The following is a 14,762-nucleotide window of genomic DNA, read 5'->3' as shown; positions in this document are numbered from 1 at the left end:
GAGCTGTCCACAGTTGGCAATGGTCATCTTCTTGCTGTTCTTGCCATTGTCAGACCAAAGTGCTCCATTGGCTTCCATGCTATTCACGCCGAGACCGCGAGCTTGCCGTCCCACCATTCAGCCTCGGCAGTGCAGCTGTGGACAAGATGCTGTGACTTGGATGCTTCAGGATGAAGTTCTCCGTAGACAGACTCGCCCCCAGTGCCATCATGACAGTGCCATATGACATGTGAAGTCACCGCCCTGGCACATAAACCATGGAATGATCCTGTGAAAGCAGGACCCCTTGTAACCAAACCCCTTCTCTCCAATGCTCAGAATACGGAGGTTTTCTCCTGTCTTTGAAACTCCTTTTTTTCGTTTGTTTGTTTGAGAGGCAGAGTTACAGACAGAGAGAGGGGTCTTCCATCCACTGGTTCACTCCCCAGATGGCTGCAACAGCCGGAGCTGAACTGATCCAAAGCCAGGAGCCAGAGCTTCTTCCAGGTCTCCTGTGCGGGTGCAGGGGCCCAAGGACCTGGGCCATTCTCTGCTGCTTTCCCAGGCCATAGCAGAGAGCTGGATCGGAAGTGGAGCAACCAGCACTGCAGGTGCCGCTATACCACAGCGCCAGCCCCACTGGGGGCCTGTCTTTGGAACTCTTATCTGGAAATAGCTTGAAGGAGAGGCTGTCTAAAGGCTCCCCCTCAATGGTGATGTCGAAGAACATGGTGAGGTTGACCATGGCTGACAGCAGAGTGACAACGGCGACCTCAAAGTGTGAAGCAGTGATTCTTGCAATAAAGAAAGCAAAACTAGAACATCTCAAATTTTAAATCATTTCTTTACAGGTTACCTACACTGCTTTTAAGAAAACTATAGAAAATTAGTAACTGCTACAAGCAAACCCCAGGCAGGGCACACGGGTCCTGCTTTGCCGAGCGCACTGCTCCGATCTCTGCTCAGGCTTACTGGAATCATCTGAGGCAGATTCTAGGTCTACACCTGGCTTCTTCTCGTATTTCTTTGTAAGCTCTTCAGCAGTTTTTTTTTTTTTTTTTTTTTTTTTTTTTTTTTGTTTTTTGTTTTTTTGACAGGCAGAGTTAGACAGCGAGAGAGAAAGAGACAGAGAGAAAGGTCTTCCTTCCTTCCTTCCATTGGTTAACCCCCAAGTGGCTGCTACGGCTGGTGTGCTGTGGCCGGCGCACTACGCCGATCCGAAGCCAGGAGCCAGGTGCTTTCTCCTGGTCTCCCATGCGAGTGCAGGGCCCAAGGACTTGGGCCATCCTCCACTGCCTTCCTGGGCCACAGCAGAGAGCTGGACCTGAAGAGGAGCAACTGGGACAGAATCCAGTGCCCCAACCGGGACTAGAACCCGGGGTGCCAGTGTCGCAGGCGGAAGATTAGCCTAGTGAGCCACGTCGCTGGCCTCTTCAGCATTCTTATGGATTTTTTTTAAAAAGACTTATCTATTTATTTGAAAGGCAGAACATTAGAGACAGAGAAAGAAAGAAAGATTGAGATCTTCCATTCACTGATTCACTCCCCAAATGGCAACAACAACCAGGACTCCATCCTGGTCTCCCACATGGATACCCAGGGCCCAGGCACCCAGGCCATCCTCCACTGCCTCCCTCTTGCTGGATCAGAAGAATATGCAGGGCTCACACTGGCGCTCCTATGTGGGATGCTGGCATCACAAGTGAGGGCTGAACCCACTGCACCACCCCGCAGACCCTGTCCAGAATCGTTTATGGTCCCTCCGGTATTCTTCAGGTAGGTCAGCTTGAAGAGGGTGCTTGAGCTGGGGTCATTTGCCAGTGCCATGAAGGACTGGATTACTTGGTGGGTTTCAGTTGCTGGCTTCCGGTTTTCAGCACGAGTGGCTGGCAGACAGACCTGCCCCTTTGCGTCCATGTTGTAGCGCTCAATCTTTGTTTGAAATGTGATAGTCCGTGATTTGAATGGGTACTCTGCTGGCGAGCTGATTTCAATTCTGAAGGCCGCCTTGTCACATGGAAGGTTATCAGGAACAATGAGCTCTGGCCAAGTCAATAGATGAGCTTCATCACCCCGATGATGTGGACGGCTTTCATTCCACTCTTGCAAAGCTCTTCAAGCTCCCTCATCAGCAACCTGCTGGCCACCGCCTTGGAACTGGTGCTGCTGCTTTCTGAAATGGTACTCCTATAGTATATTTTAAAGTAGATTTTCAAGTTTTAAGATTTAGTTAGTTATTTAGACAGGCAAAGCAGTAGACACAGAGACAGAAAAGAGAAAGAGAGAGAAACCTTCTATTTGCTGGTTCACTCCCCAGATGGCCAGAATGACCAGAGCTGAGGCAGACAGAAACCAGGAGCCTGGAACTGCATCCAAGCTGCCATCACAGGCGGCAGCTTCACTTGCTGCACCACAGTGTTGGCCCCAGTAAAAATATATATATATTTTTTTGACAGGCAGAGTGGACAGTGAGAGAGAGACAGAGAGAAAGGTCTTCCTTTTGCCGTTGGTTCACCCTCCAATGGCCGCCGCGGTTGGTGCGCTGCGGCCGGCGCACCGCGCCGATCCGATGGCAGGAGCCAGGTGCTTATCCTGGTCTCCCATGGGGTGCAGGGCCCAAGCACTTGGGCCATCCTCCACTGCACTCCCTGGCCACAGCAGAGAGCTGGCCTGGAAGAGGGGCAACCGGGACAGGATCGGTGCCCCGACCGGGACTAGAACCCGGTGTGCCGGCGCCACAAGGCGGAGGATTAGCCCAGTGAGCCGCGGCGCCGGCCCCAGTAAAAATATTTTAATACTGGAAAAAAAGTGGGCCATTAACTGAAAAGTGGGATAGTTTTTTGGGAGCCATATGGCAAAAAGTCATGTGAGTTAAGTCTGTCTTCCTCCTTCCTTAACCCCAGACCCAAAGCCCTCCATGTCAATTTACTGAACCAATGCATGGCAACTGAGTTCCCATCTACTCAGTAATCACCTGTGCCTTCCAAAGCTTCAGATATAAGATGTAGCTTAAACCTTACTGTATCCCGAGGATGATTTTGAGGTTTGGAAAGGTGAAGTCAATGGCTCAAGGTCTTATAGCTGGAAAGTAACAGAATTGGGATTTGAACCTAAATTTGTTCAAGTCCAAACCTCAACATTTTATCCTCTTCATCTGCTAGTCTAAGCCAGTGTAGGGGGTAAGTGTTTGACCTAAAAGGTAAGCCACCACTTGGGATGCTGCATATGTATTAGAGTGCCGCCGTCTGAACCCAAGCTTTATCCCTAGTTCCAGTTTCCTGGGGGTATGCACCCTGGGAGGCAGCAGTGATGAATCAAGTGACTGGATCTTTGCGACCCATGCAGGAGTCCTGGACCGAGGTCCTGCATCCAGCCACTGCAAGCACTTGAGGAGTGAACAATGGATAGAATTTCTCATTCTCTCTCTTTCTCTCCCCCGATCCCATCTCTGCCCCTCAAATAAATAAGTAAATAAATATTTAAAATCAGTTTGGGGACTACTGCTGTGGCATAGGGAGTAAAGCCACTGTCTGCAATACCAGCATCCTACATGGGTGTCAGTTCCAGTCCCGGCTTCTCTACTTCCTATCCAGCTCTCTGCTATGACCTGGGAAAACAGTAGAAGATGGCCCAAGTCCTTGGGCTCCTGCACCTGCATGAGAGACCTGGAAGAAGCTCCTGGATCCTGGCTTCGGGTCGGCGCAGCTACAGCTGTTGCGGCCATCTGGGGAGTGAACCAGCAGATAGAAGACTCTCTCTCTCTCTCTCTCTCTCTCTCTCTCTTTCTCTCTACTTCTGCCTCTCTGTTACGCTGTCTTTCAAATAAAATAAATAAATCTTTAAAAATAAATTAAATCAGTTTGGTATATAGAAGAAACGCTGTTCTTAGAGTACAAGACAAACTTTTTTTTAAGATTTATTTATTTATTTGAAAGGCAGAAATACAGAGAAAGAACGAGAGAGAGAGAGAGAGAGAGATCTATCCTCTGGTTTGCTTCCCCAAAGGCCACAATGGCCGGGGCTGGACCAGGCTGAAGCCAGGAGCCAGGAGCTTCTTCTGGGTTCCCACACAGGCGCAGGGACCCAAGGACTTGGACCATCTTCTATTGCTTTCCCAGGCCATCAGCAAGGACCTGGATCAGAATTTATTTATTTGAAAGTCAAGAGTTATAGAGAGTCAGAGGCACAGAGAGAGAGAGCGAGATCCTCCATCCACTGGTTCACTCCCCAAATGGCCACAATGCCCAGAGCTGCACCAATCTGAAGTCAGGAGCCAGGAGCTTCTTCCAGGTCTCCCACATGGGTGCAGGTGTCCAAGGACTTGGTCCATCTTTTACTGCTTTCCCAGGCCATAGCAGAGAGCAGGATTGGAAGTGGAGCATCTGGGACTCGAACTGACGCCCATATGGGATGCCGGTGCTGCAGGCAGCAGCTTTACCCGCTTTGCCACATCACCGGCCCTGATGCACATTACTTTCAACCTTGATTTTTCACTAACAATACTTTTGGAGATAATTCTTTGTTAGTATCACTAAAATGGGTGTATTTGTTTTAACAGCTTCCCACTATGCCCTTCTATGTAAGTCATAACTTATGTATGCATTCTCTATGGACTTTAGAGTGCTCCCTTTTTTTTTTTTTTGCAATCAACATTCCCAAATCAAATGTGCAACTCTTTGTATTATAAACCTAAAATTAACAACATGTGTGTACCTCTTAAACATTGGTGTTAATGTCTTGTAAAGGTCTATCTATCTACCAGCTATGTATGAAACCAAGTGTTTCTCTGCACCTTCACCAACAAAACCTACTGCCAGATTTATGGAGTGTTGCCAATCATTAGTTAGGTGAAGAATGATATCTTGTGTTTTTGTTTTTTTGTTTTGTTTTGTTTTGTTTTTTGACAGGCAGAGTTAGACAGTGAAAGAGAGAGAGACAGAGAGAAAGGTCTTCCTTCTGTTGGTTCACTCCCCAAATGGCTGCTACGGCCGGCATGCTGCGCCTATCTGAAGCCAGGAGCCAGGTGCTTCCTCCTGGTCTCCCGTGCAGGTGCAGGGGCCCAAGCACCTGGGCCATCCTCCACTGCCTTCCCAGGCCACAGCAGAGAGCTGGACTGGAAGAAGAGCCACCGGGACAGAATCCAGCGCCCCAACTGTGACTAGAACCTGGGTTGCCAGCGCCACAGGCAGAGGATTAGCCTAGTGAGCTGTGGCACCGGCCATATCTTGTGGTTTTAAGAATACTCAAAGCTACTGAATTGAAACCTGTTCTCCCAGTTTGTATAGAGACTGTAGAGTACTCATTCAAATTATTTCAATGACTTCCTTACTGGTCTTCCTGCCTCTAATTTTTCATCTTTCAGTCTTTTCATATACCATCTCCAGAATTACAAAAAAAGTGTTGATTCTGTGGCACCCAGTCTCCAAATCTCTGGTTCCCAAGCTCTTTGATATCAGAGTTCCTCTGTACCCTTAAAGAAAAATGTTGAGCTTTTGTTTATTTACCATATTTGAAATTGAATCTAAGAAAATTTTAAAAGATATATTACTTCAAATTATACCAAGGGGCCAGCACTGTGGTGTAGCAGGTAAAGCCACTGCCTGCAGCGCCGGCATGCCATATGGGTGCCAGTTTGAAACCTGGTTGCTCCACATCCGATCCAGCTCTCTGCTATGGCCTAGGAAAGCAGTAGAAGATGGCCCTAGTGCTTGGGCCCCTGCACCTGTGTGGGAGATCCAGAAGAAGCTCCTGGCTCCTGGCTTCGGATTGACACAGCTCCGGGCATTGCGGCCATTTGGGGAGTGAGCCAGTAGATGGAAGACCTATCTCTCTCTCTCTCTCTCTCTCTCTCTCTGCCTCTGCCTCTCTGTAACTCTGCCTTTCAAATAAATAAACAAATCTTTTTTAAAAATTGTATCAATAAATCCATTGCATATTAATATAGATAACATATTTAATTTAAAATAATTATATTTTCCAATACAATATTGTGAGAACAGTTATATTTTTGTGAACTTCTTTCACATCTGGCTTAATAGAAAACAGCTGGATTCTCCTATCTTCTGCATCTAATCCACTGTGATATACTGCTTTGGTTGAAGTCTAAGAGGAAAATCTGGCCTCACACAGATATATTATTGGAAAAGAGAGGAGTATTTTAAAAGATTTTATGGATAATTGTGAATATTATTCTTTGGTACTTTACCAACAATCAATAAATAGTTCCTTAAAAGTTAGTTTCACATACAGTTTTACTCAGGAAAAAAAAGAAGTTTCAGTGTGGAATCTGCAACTCTACCAATGCATTTGTATTTGGTTACATTAAAATCCATTGGTGGGGCTCATGCTGTGGCATAGCAGGTGAAGCCACCACCTGCAGTGCCAGCATTCCCAAATGGGCATCTGTTTGAGACCCGGCTGCTTCACTTCCGATCCAGCTCTCTGCTGTGGCCTGGGAACGCAATAAAAGATGGCCCAAGTCATTGGGCCCTTGCACCCGCATGAAAAGACCTGGAGGAAGCTCCTGGCTCCTGGCTCCTGGCTCCTGGCTTCTGATTGGCGCAGCTCAAGCTGTTGCAGCCAATTGGAGTGTGAACCGGCATATGGAAGACCTCTCTCTCTCTCTCTCTCTTTCTCTGCCTCTCCTTCTCTCTATGTAACTCTGATTTTCAAATAAATAAATAAATCTTTAAAAAAAAATCCATTGGTCTTTCTTGTAGCTTGAATGAGTGTTTTACTTACGAATAATTTTGTAACATCATGCATTGGTCATTTGGAAAACATTGGCTTATTGAGTTATGCTAATCTTCTAAATGTTGACACATTTCATTATAAAACATATTTAAAAACTGCTTCCTTTTTGTCAGCACCAATCTCATAAAATCTGTCAAGCCCATCATGACATATACAAGCTTTCCCAAATTCTAATTTCACAAGAAAACTTGGATCTTATTACTGGCAACAAATATTGTCAGTTGTTTTCCTGGAAGTGAGAGTCTGCATTCAATTTGGAGAACGTGTATGCCAAATACCCAAGTCTGCATAACCATAGGGTGCCTGTCAGTCATTCTTGCGAGCAAAAATGATGCTCTATGAAAAAGGAGCAAGTCCAGTTCCCAGAAAGAGCTCTCATCCCACAAGTGCTTTTCCTTGAAATAATCATACTGTTTGTGCAGCAGAAGTGCTTTCTGCCAGATGTCATTTAGCCACACAGAAAATTTTAAAAACATGTTTGAAGGTTAAGTTTTCATAAAATTAAAATGAATCTGGGGACAGGAATTCAGTGTAGTGGTAACAATGCCGCTTGGGATGCCCACGTCCCAGATCAGAGTGCCTGGGGCTGAGCCGCAGAACTCCTCCTGATTCCAGCTTCCTGGTAATGCACACCTTGGAAGGTCGCAGGTAATGGCTCAAGTAGTTGGGTCCTTGTCACCCATGTTGGGAGACTAGAGATTGCATTCTGGACTCCTGGGAGTCAGTCTTGACTGTTGCAGACATTTGAGGAGAAAATCCGCATCTCTGTCTTTCTTTCTTTCTTTCTGTGTCTTTCAAATAAATAAAAATGTAAAATTGGCAGGCGCCGTGGCTTAACAGGCTAATCCTCCGCCTTGCGGCGCCGGCACACCGGGTTCTAGTCCCGGTTGGGGCGCAGGATTCTGTCCCGGTTGCCCCTCTTCCAGGCCAGCTCTCTGCAGTGGCCCGGGAGTGCGGTGGAGGATGGCCCAAGTGCTTGGGCCCTGCACCCGCATGGGAACCAGGAGAAGCACCTGGCTCCTGCCTTCGGATCAGCGCGATGCGCTGGTCGTGGCAGCCATTGGAGGGTGAACCAACGGCAAAAAGGAAGACCTTTCTCTCTGTCTCTCTCTCTCTCACTATCCACTCTGCCTGTCAAAAAAAAAAAATGTAAAATTAAGATAAATATAAGAGCGAATGTTTAGACTAGGAGTTAAGCGGATGACCTCTCACATCAGAGTACCTGGGTTCAACACCTGGCTTCAGTTCCTTCTAGGGCAGACTGTCAAAGCTGAGTTCCTGCTCGTGAGGTGGGAGATGCAGATTGAGCCCTCAGCTCCTAGCTTCGACCCTGTTGTGGGCCTTTGGGGAATGAGGCAGCCATCTCACTGGATGGGATCTCTCTCTCTCTCTCTCTCTCTCTCTTCTCTCTAGCTGTCTCTCTTTGATGCCATCTCTCTGCCTCTCAAGTAAAAAAGAAAAAGAGAAAGATACAAAGATATGTTTTATGTTAGGTGCTTTATATCACAATTTTTGAAGGCCAATGATGTATTAGAATTATTATTGTCATTATCATCAAGATAGTTTGATCTTGTGAACCCTGTGAAAGGGGTCTCAGGGACCACCCACCCTCCCTCCACCTTCCTCCTACCCCCGCCCCAAATCCACGAGCCACACATTGAACACTGTTGCTCTATAGCATGTGCTGGTATAACATGTTTGTATTCATCACTGAGCAAGTTCCTAACACCTTCAGCATCAAGTCCTCATGCTACAGCCTGGCCCTCAGAACTATTCATGATCTGGTCCCATTTGCCCTCTCTGCCTCCACCTTTGCTGTGCTCCAGTCACACAGACATTCGTAGTTCCCCCAACACAAAATGTACTTTCAGACTTCCGTGGCTTCGCTCTGGCTGCATTCTAGGTACTCCCTTCTTACTCTCTTCGAAGACCTGCTCACCCTTTAGAATCCATCACAAACACCTGTTCCCTACCAAGTCAGGACAAAATTTCCCTTCCTGGAAACTCGTTTGGAATTTTCCTCCACCCCTTATCTTCCACTTCTCTCCTCTGTCTTCCACGTGGTCATTCGTGTCTGTCTTGTCATTAGATTGTAACCACTCCCAGTGTAAGGACCTACTTCCCTCAAAAGTTAGAATGATCGCATGGGCTATACCTGCAAGTTACAGGCAAGTCAGACAAAATCTTTGAGTTATTCAAAGTTAAGTGGAGTATCATTTAAAGCATTCAACAGAATGGTCTCACCAAGGAATATGTACAAATGCAAGATTCTAAAATTTCTTCAACTTTCAAAGTCTTTAAAACTTGGGGCTGGTGCTGTGGCATAGCAGGTTAAGCCTCCGCCTGTGACATTGGCATCCATATGGGCTCTAGTTCCTGTCCCTGCTGCTCCACTTCCAATCCAGCTCCCTGCTAATGGCCTGGGAAAGCAGTAGAAGATGGCCCAAGTCCTTGGGTCCCTGTGGCCCATGTGGGGGACCCAAAAGAAGCTCCTGGCTCCTGGCTTCTGACTTTGGATTGGCCCAGCTCTGGCCACTGTGGCCATTTGGGGAGTGAAACAGGGGATAGAAGAGCTCTTTCAGTCTCTTCTCTCTCTCTAACTCTGCCTTTCAAATAAATAAATAAATAAATCTTTAAGCACACAAAGTGTTTAAAACTCAAAAATTGGTGCTAGTGTTGCTGCACAGCAGGTTAAGCAGCCTCATGTGACATCAGCATTCCATATAGGCGCCGGTTTGAGTCCCACTTCCTATCCAGCTCCCTGCTAATGCTCCTAGGAAAGCAGTGGAGGTTGGCCCCAATTGCTTGGGCCCCCGAAACATACTGGGAGACCCAGCTGGAGTTCCAGGCTCCTGGCTTCAGCCTGGCCCAGACTTGGTCATTTAAGGAGTGAACCAGCAGATGAAAGACCTCTTTCTCTCTGTCTCTCCCTTTCTCTGTAACTGTGCCTTTCAAATAAATAAATAAATAAATCTTTTAAAAAACTAAAAAAAATTGGCCGGTGCCGTGGCTTAACAGGCTAATCCTCTGCCTTGCGGCGCTGGCACACCGGGTTCTAGTCCCGGTTGGGGCTCCAGATTCTATCCCAGTTGCCCCTCTTCCAGGCCAGCTCTCTGCTATGGCCCAGGAAGGCAGTGGAGGATGGCCCAAGTCCTTGGGCCCTGCACCCGCATGGGAGACCCGCTCCTGCCATCGGATCAGCGCGATGCGCTGGCCGCGGCGGCCATTGGAGGGTGAACCAACGGCGAAAAGGAAGACCTTTCTCTCTGTCTCTCTCTCTCTCTCTCTCTCACTATCTACTCTGCCTGTCAAAATAAATAAGTTAATTAATTTAAAAAAAACTAAAAAAAATTAATATTGAAGATATTAACATAGCATAGGATCCCATACAATTCAATGATTTTAAGAATTAGAGAGAGGGGCTGGTGCTGCGGCGTAGTGGGCTAAACCTCCACCTGCAACACCAGCATCCCATATGGGTGCTAGTTTGAGTCTTGGCTGCTCCAGTTCCGATCCAGCTCTCTGCTATGCCCTGGGAAAGCAGTAGAAGATGGCCCAAGTCCTTGGGCACCTGCACCTGTGTGGGAGACCTGGCAGAAGCTCCTGGCTCTTGGCTTTGGATTGGCCCATCTCCAGCCATTGTGGCCATTTGGGGAGGGAACCAGTGGATGGAAGACCTCTCTCTCTCCCTCTCTCTTTCTGCCTCTCTGTAACTCTGCCTTTCAAATAAATAAATAAATCTTTTAAAAAATAGGAAAAAACAACATACACATATCTCATGAACCAATGAAATACAAAATTCAATCAATTGATATGGGTAGAATGTGAGAAGAAAAAGTCAGGAAATGGGAATATTATGAATAGTTTGTGTTAATAAATATGTATGCAATTAGCATTTTATATACTTTTGTGTTAAGTGAAATTGTCTCCAGATTAAGAGAACCTGCAGCACTGGCATCCCATATGGCCGCCGGTTCGTGTCCCATCTACTCCTCTTCTGATCCAGCTCTTTGCTTATGGCCTGGGAAAGCACTGGAAGAGGCACCTGCACCCACATGGGAGATCTGAAAGAAGCTCCTGGCTCTGAATCCACCCAGCTCTGACCATTGTGGCCATTTAGGGAATGAACCAGCAGATGGAAGACCTCTCTCTCTCTTGCTCTGTCTCTCCATCTCTGTCTATAACTCTGCCTCTCAAATAAATAAATAAAATCTTGAGAGAGAGAGAGAGAGGGAGAGAGAGAGAGGGAGGGAGAGAGAGAGAGTCTCTGAGGTGCATCAGCTTGAAATTTTGGACAAAATATTAGAAGAAATTCCTAGAAGCTCTCAGAGAGTGGAAGCAGAAGCCTTCTTTTTTTTATTTTTTATTTATTTTTTTATTATTTTATTTTATTTTTTGACAGGCAGAGTGGACAGTGAGAGAGAGAGATAGAGAGAAAGGTCTTCCTTTTTGCCGTTAGTTCACCCTCCAATGGCCGCCGCGGTAGGCGCGCTGCTGCCGGCGCACTGCGCTGATCCGATGGCAGGAGCCAGGTGCTTCTCCTGGTCTCCCATGGGGTGCAGGGCCCAAGGACTTGGGCCATCCTCCACTGCACTCCCTGGCCACAGCAGAGAGCTGGCCTGGAAGAGGAGCAACCGGGACAGAATCTGGCGCCCCAACCGGGACTAGAACTCGGTGTGCCGGCGCTGCAAGGCGGAGGATTAGCCTGTTGAGCCACGGCGCCGGCAGATGCCTTCTTAAATAGGAATGTAACACTGTAACCTGGAGGACAATGGAGCACAAGTTCCAGTTTCCAGGGGGAAAAACAGGGGCACAGTACCGTAGTTTCCTTCACCTACCCATACTCTTCAATGTGAGAATCAAATTAAGACATTGCTGTCTCTAAGGACGCAGTAGACTTACCTGAAATGCCCTCCTAGTAGAGAAGCAACTGGAAGATGTTTTTCAGTTTAAAAAAGAGCATAAGCCTAAAAGAAAATGAAAGAGAATTAAAGAAACAGAAGACAAACACCAGCAAATGGTAAGTCCTCTAGTAACAGCTTGCAGCAAATTGGGACATTTGGCCTTTACCACAAGATGGGGCAGCAGAAGAGTCTGGAACAGAGGTGTCTGGAGAGGAAATGGAATTGGTAGATAGCTGATATAGCTGACTAGTTGAAAATAATACTGATGGACATATAGCATGTCCTGTGGAACATAAAGAAAGCTCGTTGTATGAATATTGATAACTAAGCCAATGTGAAAGTGAGGCATCAACTGTAGTAAAAACAACAGAACAATAACAAAATTGTAATCATGGTATACTCTTTGGCACAGAAGTGAGTAATGCTTATGAAATTGTAATAATACAAATACTGATTTAGTAAACAATTGTGATACTGAGAGAATGAGGAGAGGAAGTGAGAGTGGTCTGTGTTAGGAGCTAAATATTTACCACAAAAGGAAGCTAATGAACAATGTTTGACGTCAAAAACTAAAGCAGAAATAGGAGCAGGCATTTGGACAAGTGGTTAAGACGACTGCATTCCATGTTGCAGTTCCTGGGTCATTGCTCACCTCCGGCTCCTGACTCCAGCCTCCTGCTAATGCAGACCGTAGGAGGCAGTGGCAATGGCAGTAGTGAGTTCCTGTCACTCAGGTGGGAGATAGGGACTGAGATGGAGTTCCTGGCTCCTGCTTTGGCTTGGCCCAGTCTCAGCCATTGTAAGCAACTGGGGAGTGAACCAGGTGTCTGTCTGTCCATCTGTCTGTCTCTGAAACAAGAAAGCAAACAAACAAAAGGCCCATAAAGGTAGATACAAAAAAACACAGATAACAGTCAAGAGTTTGGGGAGTTGGAAGTAGTTTTGGGGAGTCGAGCAGGTGGGGACTGGTAGGAAAAAGATTCCTGGGTTTCATGATGAGCATGATCATATTTGGTGTTTCAATTACATATAAGAACAATTTAAATTTTATATTAATTTTTAGACATTGAAAGTTATGCTACAAAAACATGCATATCAATATATCTTTACACTCTTTTATGATTTATTTATTTTTAAGGCAGAGAAACAGAGAGAGGGAGAAATATATTTTCCATCTGCTGATTCATTCCCCATATGCCCACAACAGTCAGGCCTGTGCCAGGCTAAAGAAAGGAGGCAGGAACTCTGTCTGACTCTCCCATATAGGGGGCAGGAACCCAGGAACCTGGGCCGTCATCTGCTGCCTCCCAGGCACATTAGCACAAATGCTGCCTCAGAAGAGCAGAGTAGCCGGGACTCTAACCAAGCGTTCTGATGTAGGATTCCAGCGTCGCCAGCCACGGCCTAATCCACTGCACATTGCACTGTCTTTGCACTCATTTCTGATTATGCCCTTACAATAAATTGCAGGAAGCAGACTTTCAGTCTCAGGAGGCGAGGTTCAAGGTTTTTGACACAGGTTACCAATGAATTCCGCAGCAGAGCTCAGCTGATTTATTCTCCTCTTGGGAGAGGATTAGCTTAGCATATAACCTCTCAACGACTCCAAACCCAATTTAATTGGAGCTCATTCTTTTTGCTTCCTGAGACATTCCTCCGCCTTGCTGTTACAAATTGGAATTTTGAATTGGGGAGGTTGTCTGGTCAAACAAGAAGGCCGGGCCAGGAATTCTATTCTGGCTCTCTGACTGCCTGACTTCATGGTTTTGAGCAAATCTCTTCTTTCCTTTGGCTTCAGATTTAACATCTCTAAATGTGTTGGTTCAGTTCTGAACTTTTCCACTCTTACCATCCCTCCCTTGAACACTTTTATCTACTTGAACATCTCCTTTGCACATTTTTATCTACTATACAAATTATATTTGTGAAGAAATTATTCTCTTCCCTAGTGTATACCACTTAAATAAGACGACTATCTTAGTTTTCCATCGCTGTAACAGAATACATGGCATAGCCGGTTCGCCCACCGCCTATGATGCAGGCGTCCCATATGGGCCCCAGTTTGAGCCCCAGCTGCTCCACTTCCCATCCAGCTCCCCGCTGATGCACCTGGGAAGGCAACGGAGGATAGTGCAGGTACTTGGCTCTTGCCACCCACCTGGGAGACCTGGGTGGAGTTCCAGGCTCTTGGCTTCTGGCTGGTCCAGCCCTGGCCATTGAAGCCATTTAGGGAGTGAGCCAGTGGATGGATAATCTCTCTTTTTTCCAACTTTCTTCCTTTCTTCCTTCCTTCCTACCTTCTTTCCTTCCTTCCTTCCTTCTTTTCTTTCTTCCCTTCTCTCTCTCTATCTCTCTCTAACTCAGTTTTTCGAATACATATATAGTTCAAGCAGAGGGCACCAGCTCTGATGAGGGCCCCCTCTGGCTGCATCACATTGTGGCCAGCGGCATCATGGTAAGAGCATGTGTGAGGGGCACAGATCGCCTGTCGTGGCAAGATGGGAAGCCAGAGAGAGATTCCGGGGCAGGCTTGCTCTCACAGGAACAACAAGGTTCCAGGAGACCTACCTTAATGCTCACCAAGGGCAGCATGGCCCATAGCATCATTATCTCCTGTCAAACCCCACCTCTTAAAGGTTCTACCACCGCAACACCAACATGCTGAGGACTGGGCCTCCAACACACGTACCCTTGGGAGACAGACCACAGCAGTGACAGCCAGTGAGAACTTCTGAGTAGTGAGGAAGAAGCACTATCTCATAAACTAACTGAATTAACAGACATTTTTGTAAAGATCTTATTTATTTATTTGAAAGGCGGAGTCAACAGAGAGAGGAAGAGACAGAGAGCAAGTCTTCTATCCACTGGCTCACTCCCCAAATAGCTCCAACGGCCGGAGCTGATCTGATCTGAAGACAGGAGTCTCTTCCGGGTCTCCCATGCGGGTGCAGGGTCCCAAGGACTTGGGCCATCTTCCACTGCTTTCCCAGGCCACAGCAGAGAGCTGCATCAGTCCACTCTGCCTGTCAAAAAAAAAAAAGAAAGAAAAGAAAAAAAAGTAGAGCAGCCAGGACTCGAACCAGTGCCCATATAGGATGCCAGCACTACACGCGGCGGCCTTTACAC

General features: G+C 46.8%; 1 pseudogene; it reads right to left on the bottom strand.

Moving 5' to 3' along the window:
* Positions 1-207: 207 nt before the first annotated feature.
* LOC133759048 (ubiquitin-conjugating enzyme E2 L3-like) overlaps positions 208-14,762 on the bottom strand; it is a 29,537-nt pseudogene continuing 14,982 nt past the window's right edge.

This window comes from Lepus europaeus, chromosome 5, assembly GCF_033115175.1.
Source record: "Lepus europaeus isolate LE1 chromosome 5, mLepTim1.pri, whole genome shotgun sequence".
Classification (NCBI taxonomy): Eukaryota; Metazoa; Chordata; class Mammalia; order Lagomorpha; family Leporidae; genus Lepus; species Lepus europaeus.
Note: the sequence above shows the minus strand (reverse complement) of the source record. Positions and strands in the feature narration are given on the sequence as shown.